Here is a 15,316-nt window from a genome sequence, read left to right as displayed (position 1 = left end):
TCACTTGTGGGGGGTTTCAATGTTTACGCTCATCAGGGGCTCTCCAAACGCAACATGGCGTCCCATCTTAATTCCAGTCAATTTTGCATTGAAAAGTCAAATGGCGCTCCTTCCCTTCCGAGCTCTGCCATGCGCCCAAACAGTGGTTTACACCCACATATGGGGTATCAGCATACTCAGGACAAATTGCACAAAAATTTTTGTGGTCCAATTTCTTCTCTTACCCTTAGGAAAATAAAAAATTGGGGTCGAAAATATCATTTTTGTGAAAAAATGTGATTTTTTATTTTTACGGCTCTGCATTATAAACTTCTGTGAAGCACTTGGTGGGTCAAAGTGCTCACCACACATCTAGATAAGTTCCTTAGGGGGTCTACTTTCCAAAATGGTGTCACTTGTGGGGGGTTTCAATGTTTAGGCACATCAGGGGCTCTCCAAACGCAACATGGCATCCCATCTCAATTCCAGTCAATTTTGCATTGAAAAGTAAAATGACGCTCCTTTCCTTCCGAGCTCTGCCATGCGCCCAAACAGTGTTTTACCCCCACATATGGGGTATCAGCGTACTCAGGACAAATTGTACAACAACTTTTGGGGTCCATTTTCTCCTGATTCCCTTGGTAAAATAAAACAAATTGGAGCTGAAATAAATTTTGTGTGAAAATAAGTTAAATGTTCATTTTTATTTAAACATTCCAAAAATTCCTGTGAAACACCTGAAGGGTTAATAAACTTCTTGAATGTGGTTTTGAGCACCTTGAGGGGTGCAGTTTTTAGAATCGTGTCACACTTGGGTATTTTCTATCATATAGACCCCTCAAAATGACTTCAAATGAGATGTGGTCCCTAAGAAAAAATGGTGTTGTAAAAATGAGAAATTTCTGGTCAACTTTTAACCCTTATACACTCACTGGCCACTTTATTAGGTACACCTGTCCAACTTCTTGTTAACACTTAATTTCTAATCAGCCAATCACATGGCGGCAACTCAGTGCATTTAGGCATGTAGACATGGTCAAGACAATCTCCTGCAGTTCAAACCGAGCATCAGTATGGGGAAGAAAGGTGATTTGAGTGCCTTTGAACGTGGCATGGTTGTTGGTGCCAGAAGGGCTGGTCTGAGTATTTCAGAAACTGCTGATCTACTGGGATTTTCACGCACAACCATCTCTAGGGTTTACAGAGAATGGTCCGAAAAAGAAAAAAAATCCAGTGAGCGGCAGTTCTGTGGGCGGAAATGCCTTGTTGATGCCAGAGGTCAGAGGAGAATGGGCAGACTGGTTCGAGCTGATAGAAAGGCAACAGTGACTCAAATCGCCACCCGTTACAACCAAGGTAGGCCTAAGAGCATCTCTGAACGCACAGTGCGTCGAACTTTGAGGCAGATGGGCTACAGCAGCAGAAGACCACACCGGGTACCACTCCTTTCAGCTAAGAACAGGAAACTGAGGCTACAATTTGTACAAGCTCATCGAAATTGGACAGTAGAAGATTGGAAAAACGTTGCTTGGTCTGATGAGTCTCGATTTCTGCTGCGACATTCGGATGGTAGGGTCAGAATTTGGCGTAAACAACATGAAAGCATGGATCCATCCTGCCTTGTATGGAGCATCTTTGGGATGTGCAGCCGACAAATCTGCGGCAACTGTGTGATGCCATCATGTCAATATGGACCAAAATCTCTGAGGAATGCTTCCAGCACCTTGTTGAATCTATGCCACGAAGAATTGAGGCAGTTCTGAAGGCAAAAGGGGGTCCAACCCGTTACTAGCATGGTGTACCTAATAAAGTGGCCGGTGAATGTAACTCCCTAACAAAAAAAAATGTTGGTTCCAAAATTCTGCTGATGTAAAGTAGACATGTGGGAAATGTTACTTATTAAGTATTTTGCGTGACATATCTCTGTGATTTAAGGGCATAAAAATTAAAAGTTGGAAAATTGCGAAATTTTCAAAATTTTAACCAAATTTCCATTTTTTCACAAATAAACGCAAGTTATATCGAAGAAATTTTACCACTATCATGAAGTACAATATGTCTCGAGAAAACAATGTCAGAATCGCTAAGATCTGTTGAAGCGTTTCAGAGTTATAACTGTTATCATGACCTGGTGGTTAGGAGCACTAGGAATGACCAGATGAGCAAACTAGTAATACAGGACCAGCTCTGGGAAGTGGGAGCTCTGCTGACTGCAACCCCTAATCCTATCACAACAACTAGAAATAGCCGTGGAGCGTACCTGACTCTGCCTAGACGCCTCTTCACAGCCTAAGAGCTAACTACCCCTAAAGATAGAAAATAAAGCCTACCTTGCCTCAGAGAAATTCCCAAAGAAACAGGCAGCCCCCCACAAATATTAACTGTGAGTTAAGATGGAAGTCACAAACACAGGAATGAAACAGGTTTCAGCAAAGGAGGCCAGACTTAACTAAATAGACTGAGGATAGAAAAGGTAACTTTGCGGTCAGCACAAAAAACTATAAAAACCACGCAGAGTGTGCAAAAAGAGACCCCCGCACCGACTCACGGTGCGGAGGTGCCACTCTGCATCCCAGAGCTTCCAGCTAGCAAGGCAAAATCATGATAGCAAGCTGGACAAGAAAACAGAGATAAACAATTTAACTAGCAGGGACTTAGCTTTTGCTGGAGTAGACAGGTCATCTGCAAGATCCAAGAGAGAACTGAACCAGTACTAGAACATTGACAGCTGGCATCAAGTAACGGTCTGAGTGGAGTTAAATAGAGCAGCCAGCCTAGAACTAAACGAGGTCAGCTGGAGAAGGAACCTCAGAACCAGCAGCTCCACTCACAGCCACCAGAGGGAGTCCATGGACAGAACTCGCCAAAGTACCATTCATGACCACAGGAGGGAGTTCGAGAACAGAATTCACAACATATAACCTTATAAAAGGACAGTAGTCAGAATTGTAAAAATTGGCCCGGTCATTAATGTGCAAACCACCCTCGGGGCTTAAGGGGTTAAGGTTGGCATGTGGTTCAGAGATCATCCACGTCCCGGAGGTCATCCGTCTGCAGATCTTCAAGTTGGTACATGACTCCAAGTTGGCTGGTCACAGGGGGGTACAGAAGACACAAGAGTTCCTGAGCCGATTCTTCTGGTGGCCAACTTGCCTGAAGGATACCAAGGACTATGTTCTCTCTTGCGAGATATGTGCCCGTTACAAGACTCCTCATGTGGCACCTACGGGTCTTCTACAACCATTACCTGTTCCGTCCCACCCTTGTGGGTCTATATCAATGGACTTTATTGTGGAGCTGCCTACATCGGGGGGCATGATACAATCATGGTGGTAGTTGATCGCCTGACTAAAGCTGCTCATTTTGTTCTGTGCACCAGCCTCCCCTCAGCTAAAGATACAGTGAACTTGGTTATACAGAATGTCTTTCGGTTGCACGGGGCTCCGGATGAGATCATCTCTGACCGTGGAGTACAGTTCACTTCAAGATTCTGGAAGGGGTTTTGCTCTGCACTCAATATTAATGTCTGTCTCTCTTCTGCTTACCATCCCCAGACAAATGGTCAGACTGAGCGTACCAACCAGACGCTGGAACAATATCTAAGATGTTATGTCAGCCATCTCCAGGATGATTGGTAGGAGTTGTTGCCGTTAGCCGAATTTTCATATAATAATTCTCAGAGCGCCTCCACTAAATTTATACCTTTCTTTGCCAATCTGGGTTATCATCTGTGTATTTTACCTAGGTCTCCAATTAATTCTCCGGTTCCGGCAGTGGAGGAAAGGCTGACTGCGATGAGACAGAATCTGGAGGTTCTGAAGGAATCCCTGACCACAGCTCAAGAACGTTATAAGAGATCGGCTGATAGATGCCGTAAACCTGCACCCATGTTCAAGGTAGGAGATTACGTGTGGTTAGCAACTAAGAATCTGAAGTTAAACGTTCCTTCACAAAAACTTGGACAGAAATTCATTGGCCAATTCAAGATCAACGTTATTGTGAGCTCTGTGGCCTGCCGGCTGAAGCTGCCTAGGACAATGAAGTTTTTCATGTATCTTTACTAAAGCCTGTATCTCCTAATACCTTCCAGGGACGTGTTGTGCCACCTCCGCAGCCTGTGGTGATTGATGGGCAAGAACAATGGAGGAAATTATTGATTCCAGGATTCACAGGAATCGGCTCCAATATCTGATAAGATGGCAGGGATATCCCCCTGAGGAAGACTCTTGGGAACCTGTGGAAAACATCAATGCCCAACAGAAGATTTCTCGTTTTCATCAGAGATTCCCTGAGAAACCAGGTCCAGGATCGTCCTGAGGCCACTTCTAAGGAGGGAGTAATGTCAGGACTTTGAACATTTTTTACCTTTTGTGCATTACTGCCCTTTTCCAAGATGGCGTCTTTGGTCTCATGTGCACTGTGTCTTCCTGCTATAAAACTCCACCCCAGCCTTCAGTCTGTGCTAGAGTATTCTGCCTTGCATCCAGCTCCTGACCTCTGATTACTCCCTGGCTATACACCTGCTCCTGTGAACCTGTGTGGTGATCCTGCTACTCTGCTCTGAGTTCCTGCTGCATACACAAGTTTCCAGTAATCCTCCTTCATCTGCTGTTCGTGTTTACTTCCATCTGCATTTGCTGGACATGTAAGCTGTTTCTGCTTTGCAATAACCTGAGACTATTTACCAGGCCTCCCTGGTTGAGCTAAGATATGATTTGAACTGCCTAATAAGCATATCTATCTGTGCCTGGACTAAGACAAGGATTTATTCGTGTCAAGTATCCTCAAGAATAACTGTGCTTCATAGACTTTCTGCTTGATTGCATTTTCCTCTGAAGTTTCCTATAGACTGCTAAGCTGCGTTTATTATTTGCAGCAAGTGTTGTGGACTTGAGTTTCTCTCTGCACCTGTTTGAATCACCGTGTGATAATATAGACTTTACCACTTATAAAACTGTGTCCTGTAGTTGTCTTGTTCCACGCAAAGTGGAAAAAATGGGTCAAGTTCTAGAAGAAAACTTGCAGACCTTACTAACAGCACGAAACCGACTGAATAGTCAATAGCTCATTTACAGAGTTTTTTTTAACATAGATCTTTTAAAACCTTTTGAAGTGATCTATATTTGTTGCTTTATCATTTCCAGACCACTATTTTATTTCAATCACTAAAATGCATTTTATCTACAATCATTATTGCATGGAAAAGTCAATGTGAAATCTATAGAAAGTAACATGCAAACCAATGGAATTAGTGCAAAGATAATTGTTTTCCATCTCCTTACCTTAATGGGCTGCACATTTGCACATTTACCACATAATACTATTACTTGGATTATCTTTGCTAAACTGTTTAGCATTTGTACATTTTTATGAACTGGTCCACCATACCACCACCCAACTAGTTAACTTCTTAGCCAGTTGATGACCATGACCAATTGATGACCATTCTTTCTTTTGTTTAAGGCTATATGCACACGTTGACAGGAAAAACGCAGCTGCAAAACAAGCATTTAGCCCAGTGTTTTTTGACTGATTTGAGTGAGCTGCATGGTTAAAAATGCTGGCAAAAACACACAGAGAATTGTTATACTGAAGATGATTTTCTGCACCAAATTTGAAAGTCAAAAATACTCAACGTGTGCATGACACTTCAGGTTTCTCATTCACTTTTCTGGCATCAGGATTGCTCCAGGTTTTTCTAGCAAATCTGCATGCCAAAAACGCACCAAATCTGCAACTTTTGCACAAGTCCGTGAAGGACCTACTTTTTAGGGCTGGGACAAGTAGTAGGAAAGAACCTTCCATAGACAGAAAGGTGAGTGCTGAAGAAAAGAGTGTAAATTTCTCATTGATAAAGCAACTTTCACTTACTTTCAAGAGAAGAGCGGACTTAAACTGGCCATGCATAAGAGATACCTGTCGGCCGAACCTTGGGCAGACAGCTATTTCTGTACCATACACATGAGAACGCAATAAGGACAGCAAAGAAAGCTGCTACCAGACACATCTGTGAGCAGCTTATCTTACCTGAAAATAAAAGGATGGCACATTGACATTCCAACTCCCGATCCTTCTCGCTCTTTATGACAGAAGCATTTTAGTCCTGCATTGTGGAAAAGTTTGGCCTCCCTTTCTTTGAGCTGGACATAACATTCATGTAGTTCCCCATGACGGTGTGTCCATTATCCAGGTCTCAGTCCCTCTCAGCCCTTATCCACATGTACATGACTTGACAAATGGTAAAATGTTAATACTGGAGGTTAAACTGTCCCAAATAGGGCCACCGTGACGTGGTAGGATGGCTTTTACATTTTTTTGTAGTCAAAATTATGTTAACAATGTAAGTAGTGATTGGAGTGCACCATCAATATAAAAAGGGATTACTACTAGTGATGAGCGAGTGTACTCGTTGCTCGGGTTTCCCGAGCACGCTCGGGTGACCTCTGAGTATTTATGATATATAACATGTAGTGCTGAGTATATGTCTAGAAGAAACATACCTATACAGAAAACACTGCCAAAAAGATATGGTTAATAAAGTGCACTAAAGTGTGCATAAAGTGCAACGTGTAACCACCATTTCATATGTGTTAGTAACTACAGATAAACATGTATATTTTATAGTTAATAAACAACATTGATAAAGGTCAACAGTAACTAATACAGTTATTAGAAAGTGTCTAGAAACTGGCAGTGACAGAGAAAGTATTAGACTGGAATTACACCAGCGTATGGCATCCGATGTAAGAGAATTGGATGCGATATGCTAATGACACTCACCACCTGCTCTGCTGTGAGCGTGATCAGAGTGTCAGTGCTCTGTGCTCCAATCCCCTCACATGACATCATTGGAGCACAGCTGCAAAGGAGACAGAGAAAGTTGCATAGTTACATACATAGGTTGAAAAAAGACCTAGGTCCATCAAGTTCAACCTTTCTCCACTACATTTCGTCACTAAAGTAACTATAACCCGCAATGTTATGTGTATTGAGGAAATCGTCCAACCCTTTTTTTAAAGCAGTTATGGTGTCTTCATTACTACCTCTTGTGGTAGAGCATTCCAAAGTCTGACTACTCTAACTGTAAAGAACCCTTTCCTATTTAGCTGCCAAATCACCTTTCTTCCACCGTTAATGAGTGCCCCCTGGTCCTCAGTATGGTCCTTGGATGGAACAAGTCATGTGCCAGTGTTTTGTACTGGCCACACATATATGTATACATGTAAATGAGATCTTCTCTGAGGCGTCTTTTTTCTAAGCTAAACAAGCCCAACTTTTCCAACCTCTCATCATATGAGAGGCCTTCCATCCTTTGTAATAATCTAGTTTCCTGTCTTTGAACTGATTCTAATTTCTGAATATCCGTTTTAAAATGTGGAGCCCAAAACTGGATCCCATATTCTAGATATGGCCTCATCAGTGATTTATAAAGGGGTAAAAAATAATACGTTGGGATCCTGGGATTTTATCTCCCTTTTTATAAATACTAAAATCTAGCTTGCTTTTGCGGCTGCTGCTTAATATTGAGTACTGCTGCTGCTCAGTTTACTTGTATACCCAAGTCCTTCTCCTGTTGTGTGGTCCGGAGTACACTGCCACTTAATGTATGTGCAGCAATAGGATTACTCCATCCTAGGTGCATTACTTTACATTTATCTACATTAAATCTCATTTGCCAAGTGTTTGCCCATTCAGTCATCTTATTCAGATCGGTTTGCAATATTGTACTATCAAGGTCGGATTTTAATATCTTATATAGTTTGGTGTCATCAGCAAAGACTGACAGTTTATTCTCTATCCTATCCACAAGATCATTAATAAAGAGGTTAAAAAGAATCGGTCCTAGCACAGATCCCTTCGGTCCCCACTGCTGACTATATCCCATTTAGAGAACATACCGTTTATGTCAACTCTTTGTTTCCTGTCATTTAGCCAATTCCGTACCCATCTGCATATATTTTTCCCCAGTCCCTGCTTCTTTAGCTTCACTATAAGGGTATGTGTCCAATTTCAGGATGGCCAGCGGTTTGGACGGAGCGGCAAACCCACTCCGCCCTAAGCCCCGCCCCCTTCTGTGACGCGATGATGCCGGATGTGTTCATTGCACACATCCGGCATCATCGCACCCCACACATAGGGCCCTGTGCTATACCTTGAGGCGGCGCAGCGTTACCGCAAGGTACACGGACATGCTGCGATCTTAAAAGACGCGCAGCATGTCCGGAATCGCAGGGACGCCGGGTGCGTGTTACCACGCATAGTGGAGACGGGATTTGATAAAATCCCCTCCACTATGCTGTAACATCTGGACGCTGCGTGTTTGACGCTGCGGCTCTGCGTAGCATCAAACACGCAGCGTTTCCTGCACGTGGACACATACCCTATGGCTGTTATATGGTACAGTTTCAAATACCTGTGCAAAGTCCAGATAAATGACATCAGCTGCATTACCAACATGCAGATTTGCACTTACCTCCTCGTAGAAACCCAACATGTTAGACAAAACTTATTCTTCATGAATACATGCTGGTTGTCAGTTATTATATTATTATCTATAATATATTTCTGCAGGTCATCTGTTATAATGCCCTCAAAAATTTTGCACAACTGATTTCAGGTTTACTGGACGGTAATTGCCTGGATCCACCTTCTTACCTTTCTTAAATAGTGGTACCATGTGAGCCACCCTCCAATCCACTGTCACCACCCCTGTTACAAGAGAGTCTAAGAATATGGCCGGGGTCACACTAGACCGTAATACGGATGAGTGCTATGCGATAAAAAATCGCATAGCACTCGGCCCAATGTTAATCTATGGTGCAGCTCCCATCATCCGATATTTTCTCCACCGTATTTCGGATCCGAGGGAACTCGCAGCAGGCTGCGATTGTCAGCGTATCTCGGCCGAGACTCGCCAATGAAAGTCTATGGGTGCGAGAAAAAATCGGATTACACACGGACCATGCGTGTGCATTGCGAGAAATATGCAGCGGTGTTCTATAGAAAAGCCGGTAATTCAATTGCCGGCTTTGCATTTCTCCTTCACAAACCCGACATGATATGAGACATGGTTTACATACAGTAAACCATCTCATATCCCCATTTTTTTTGCATATTCCACACTACTAATGTTAGTAGTGTGTATGTGTAAAATTTCAGCACTGTAGCTGCTAAAATAAAGGGTTAAATGGCGGAAAAAATTGGCGTGGGCTCCCGCGCAATTTTCTCCGCCAGAATGGTAAAGCCAGTGACTGAGGGCAGATATTAATAGCCAGGAGAGGGTCCATGGTTATTGGCCCCCCCGTGGCTAAAAACATCTGCCCCCAGCCACCCCAGAAAAGGCACATCTGGAAGATGCGCCTATTCTGGCACTTGGCCACTCTCTTCCCACTCCCTGTAGCGGTGGGATATGGGGTAATGAAGGGTTAATGCCACCTTGCTATTGGAAGGGGACATTAAGCCAGATTAATAATGGAGAGGCGTCAATTATGACACCTATCCATTATTAATCCAATTGTTTGAAAGGGTTAAAAAACACACACACACGATTAAAAAGTATTTTAATGAAACAAACACAGCGGTTGTTTTAATATTTTATTGCTCTCTCATTCCATTTTCAGACCCTCGCTTGGCAAAATAATAAACACACAAGATACATACCCTCTCTGATGAACTGTCACGTCCCACGAAGTAATCCATCTGAAGGGGTTAACTAATATTACAGGCAGAGCTGCGATAAACCACTCGCTCGTGTCTGTAATCCCCCGGGTGCTGAAAGGAAAGCAGTGATCTATACTTACATTGAGTCGCGGTGATGCGCCCCTGCTGGATGTTCTCATGAACTGCAGCCTGGGAACTTTTTCCCACGCTCCAGGTCATATGAGGACATCCACCAGGGGGCGCATCACCGCGACTGAAGGAAATGTAGGTCAATGACCTATAGTTACCTTCAGTCGCGGTGATGCGCCCCCTGGTGGATGTCCTCATATGACCTGGAGCGTGGGAAAAAGTTCCCAGGCTGCAGTTCATGAGAACATCCACCAGAGGGCGCCTCACCGCGACTCAATGTAGGTACAGATCCTGCTTTCCTTTCAGCACCCGGGGGATTACAGACACGAGCGAGTGGTTTATCGCAGCTCTGCCTGTAATATTAGTTAACCCCTTCAGATGGATTACTTCGTGGGACGTGACAGTTCATCAGAGAGGGTATGTATATTGTGTGTTTATTATTTTGCCAAGCGAGGGTCTGAAAATGGAATGAGAGAGCAATAAAATATTAAAACAACCGCTGTGTTTATTTCATTAAAATACTTTTAAATCATGTGTGTGTGTGTGTGTTTTTTTTAACCCTTTCAAACAATTGGATTAATAATGGATAGGTGACATAATTGACGCCTCTCCATTATTAATCTGGCTTAATGTCACCTTCCAATAGCAAGGTGGCATTAACCCTTCATTACCCCATATCCCACCGCTACAGGGAGTGGGAAGAGAGTGGCCAAGTGCCAGAATAGGCGCATCTTCCAGATGTGCCTTTTCTGGGGTGGCTGGGGGCAGATGTTTTTAGCCACGGGGGGGCCAATAACCATGGGCCCTCTCCTGGCTATTAATATCTGCCCTCAGTCACTGGCTTTACCACTCTGGCGGAGAAAATTGCGCGGGAGCCCACGCCAATTTTTTCCGCCATTTAACCCTGTATTTTAGCAGCTACAGCGCTGAAATTTTGCACATACACACTACTAACATTAGTAGTGTGGAATATGCAAAAAAAAAAGGGGATATGAGATGGTTTACTGTATGTAAACTATGTCTCATATCATGTCGGGTTTGGGAAGGAGAAATGCAAAGCCGGCAATTGAATTACCGACTTTTCACTAACAGCGCTGCGTATTTCTCGCAAGTCACACTGCAGGTCCGTGTGGAATCCGTATTTTTCTCGCCACCATAGACTTTCATTAGCGATTTTTTTGCGCAATACGCTGACAAACGCAGCATGCTGCGATTTTGTACGGCCCTAGAAAGCCGTATAATACTGAACAGTAATATACGGCTAATAGGAGCAGCCCCATTGAGAATAATTGTGCCGTTTATTTTGCGAGTTTTACGGACGTAATTTCTGCGCTCTTACGTCCGTAAAACTCGCTAGTGTGAGGCCGGCCTAAGGGTGTTTCCACGGTCAGGATTGCATCAGGATTCACTCAGGATTTGACGCAGGTAAAATCTGCACCAAATCTGCACCTGAGGTAACTGGCAGGTCACCTGCATTTTTTATGCGTTTTTACATGCTTTTTGATGAGTTTTTGACACGTTTTTCATGCAGATTTTTGTGTTTTTGTAAGCTAAATAAAGATATACCAAAAAAAAAAAGAATTGTGATGTCATTTCTTGTCCAACCTCTTTATTTACATACCCCACAGATAGATGATAGATAACAGATAGATGATAGATAGATAGATAGATAGATAGATAGATAGATAGATATGGGATAGATAGCTAGATAATAGATAGATCTATCGTATCTATCTATCGTATTTATCGTATCTATTATCTATCGTATCTATCTTATCTATCATATCTATCTATTATCTATCTATTATCTATCTATCGTATCAATCTATTTATCTATCTATTATCTAACGTATCTATCTATCATATCTATCTATAAATATATCTATCGATAGATATGATAGATAGATAGATAGATAGATAGATAGATAGATAGATAGATAGATTCGATAGATAATAGATAGATAAATAGATTGATACGATAGATAGATAATAGATAGATAATAGAGAGATATATCTACAGATAGATAGATAGATAATAGATAGATAATAGAGAGATAGATAGATAGATAGATAGATAGATAGATAGATAGATAGATAGAGATAGATAGATAGATAGATAATACCAAGCCCAATGTTTAGTGCTAAATATAATAAAATGGTACATAAAGAGTTAGGCTGGGATCACACATGCGAGAAACTCGGACGAGTCTCGCATCTTAATACCCGGCACTGCTGACGGCACTCGGGAGCGGAGCGTGCTGTTGCATGTATTTCTGTGCAGCCGCACACTCCGCTCCTGAGTGCCGGCGGCAGTACCGGGTATTAAGATGCGAGACTCGTCCGAGTTTCTCGCATGTGTGATACCGGCCTTAAATAAAGACACACACACACGAAATCTGCGTTAGGCCCGGGTCACACTTGCAAGAACCTCCCACGAGTCTCGCACCTTAATACCCGGCACTGCCGCCAGCACGCGGGACAGGAGTGTGCAGCTGCATGGATTTCTATGCAGCTGAACGCTCCGGTCCGAGTGCCAGCGGCAGTGACGGGTATTGAGGCGAGAGACTCATGTGAGTTTCTCGCAAGTGTGACCCCAGCCTTAAAAGCAATATGTTTAATTTTTTTAAAAAATGTAAAAAATGGCTTGGGCTCCCCTCCCGCACAATTTTCTGCACCAGAGAGGAAAAGCCAGCGACTGGGGACTAATGTTTGTAGCCTGGGAAGGGGTTAATACCCATGGACCTTCCCAGGTTATGAATATCAGCCTGCAGCTGTATATTTAGCCTTTCCTGGCTATAAAAATAGGGGGACCCCCCAAAAAAATGACGTGGGGTCCCCCTATAATTTATAGCCAGAAAAGCTATGCAGACAGCTGTGGGCTGATATTCATAGCCTAGAGAGGGGTCATGGATATTGCCCCCACCTGGCTACAAATACCAGCCCCCAGCCGCCCCAGAAATGGTGCATCTTACAGAATTCCGGCGCTTAGCCTCTCTCTTCCCACTCCCCTGTAGAGGTGGGATATGGGGTAATAAAGGGTTATGTCATCTTTGTAAGGTAATATTAAGCCGGCTTAGTAATGGAGAGGTGTCAATAAGATACCTACCATTACTAATCCTATACTTGTGAAAGGGTTAATAAAACACACACATGCTGAATAAAGTATTTTAATGAAAGAAAACACCACACAGTTTTGATAATATTTTTATTGTACTGGTAATCCAAGCAAAGCCCTTGTCTCTTAGAAAAAAAGAAAAATAATAAATCAACAGTATACTCCCTGAGTCCGACGTAGTCCTTAAAGGAAAGGTGCCGCATTTTATTTTTTGTATTAAAAATAATTGTTTATATAAACAATTATTTTTCATACAAATTTCCTTTTTTTAACTTTAACATTTTTTTTATTATTAATTTTTTTTAAGCCACTGGGCGCCGCCATTTTGCTTTGCAGGAGTGTAAGTGAAGCTGCACGTCACTTACACTCTGCATTTACGGCAGCCCAGGGCATAGAGATCTGCGGTCGGGAGCCGACTCTATAGCTTGCATTATAAGCTGCTTTCTGCTGTGTCTGGCCACGCCCCCTGAGCCGTCCTGCACAGCAGAGGCAGGAGATCAGCGCCATCTTCCTGGAGCTCACACTGCAGCTGTGAGCTCTAGCTCCCAGGATAATCGCAGGAGCCCTGCAGCTATAGGAGGAGGAGGAGAAGACCAAGGAGGGGAGGGAGAAGAAAGGACTCAGCAGGGAGCCGTAAGTATCAGTGGGGAGGGGGAGAGGGAATCTATTCCTATCCCTTGTGGTGCTGACTCTGAGCCATGTATCTCCTCCCATGTGTGTTACTGTCTGCTGAGCTGTGTATCTAATCCTCTCCTGTGTGATACTGACTGAGCTCTGTATCTAATCCTCTCCTGTGTGATACTGACTGAGCTGTGTATCTAATCCTCTCCTGTGTGATACTGACTGAGCTGTGTATCTAATCCTCTCCTGTGTGATACTGACTGAGCTGTGTATCTAATCCTCTCCTGTGTGATACTGACTGAGCTGTGTATCTAATCCTCTCCTGTGTGATACTGTCTGAGCTGTGTATCTAATCCTCTCCTGTGTGATACTGTCTGAGCTGTGTATCTAATCCTCTCCTGTGTGATAGTCTGCTGAGCCATGAGCCATGTATCTAAACCTATCCTGTGTGATACTGACTGCTGAGCCATGTATCTAATCCTTTCCTGTGTGATACTGTGCTGAGCTGTGTACCTAATCCTCTCCTGTGTGATACTGTCTGCTGAGCCATGCATCTAATCCTATCCTGTGTGATACTGTGCTGAGCCATGTATCTAATCCTCTACTGTGGGATACTGTGTGCTGAGCCTTGTATCTAATCCTATCCTGTATGATACTGTCTGAGCTGTGTATCTAATCCTCTCCTGTGTGATAGTCTGCTGAGCCATGTATCTAATCCTATCCTGTGTGATACTGACTGCTGAGCCATGTATCTAATCCTTTCCTGTGTGATACTGTGCTGAGCTGTGTATCTAATCCTCTCCTGTGTGATACTGTCTGCTGAGCCATGCATCTAATCCTATCCTGTGTGATACTGTGCTGAGCCTTGTATCTAATCCTACCCTGTGTGATACTGACTGCTGAGCCATGTATCTAATCCTATCCTGTGTGATACTGACTGCTGAGCTGTGTATCTAATCCTCTCCTGTGTGATACTGTCTGCTGAGCCATGCATCTAATCCTATCCTGTGTGATACTGTGCTGAGCCTTGTATCTAATCCTACCCTGTGTGATACTGTGCTGAGCCGTGTATCTAATCCTCTACTGTGGGATACTGTGTGCTGAGCCATGTATCTAATCCTATCCTGTGTGATACTGACTGAGCTGTGTATCTAATCCTCTCCTGTGTGATGCCGTCTGCTGAGCCATGTATCTAATCCTATCCTATGTGATACTGTGCTGAGCCTTGTATCTAATCCTATCCTGTATGATACTGACTGAGCTGTGTATCTAATCCTCTCCTATGCAGTCCTCTCCCCCGTTATGTGTGATCTATATGGCGGCGTTCTGTGAGAAGTATATGGCGGTACTATGTGATGTATATGGTGGTATTATGTGTGCTCTATATGGCGGTATTATGTGAGATCTATATGGCGGTATGCTCTATATGGCGGTATTATGTGTGCTCTATATGGCGGTATTATGTGTGCTCTATATGGCGGTATTATGTGTGCTCTATATGGCGGTATTATGTGTGCTCTATATGGCGGTATGCTCTATATGGCGGTATTATGTGTGCTCTATATGGCGGTATTATGTGAGAACACTCTGGCGTCGTTATTTGCGATGGTATTATGTGAGAACTATAGGACAGTATTATGTGTGCTCTATACGGCGGTATTATGAGTGATCTATATGGCGGTATTATGTGAGAACACTATGGAAGTATTATCTGCAGAAAGGGGACCAAATCTAGGGTGGTTCCGGTTGAGCAGCTGCACGCGGGTCTGGGGTAATAGAGGGGGCAGCATGACCTCCAGTTAGGTGCCTTCA

Source organism: Ranitomeya variabilis, chromosome 1 (genome assembly GCF_051348905.1).
Source record: "Ranitomeya variabilis isolate aRanVar5 chromosome 1, aRanVar5.hap1, whole genome shotgun sequence".
Classification (NCBI taxonomy): domain Eukaryota; kingdom Metazoa; phylum Chordata; class Amphibia; order Anura; family Dendrobatidae; genus Ranitomeya; species Ranitomeya variabilis.
The sequence above is the reverse complement of the archived record's forward strand: the minus strand, read 5'-3'. Positions refer to the sequence as shown.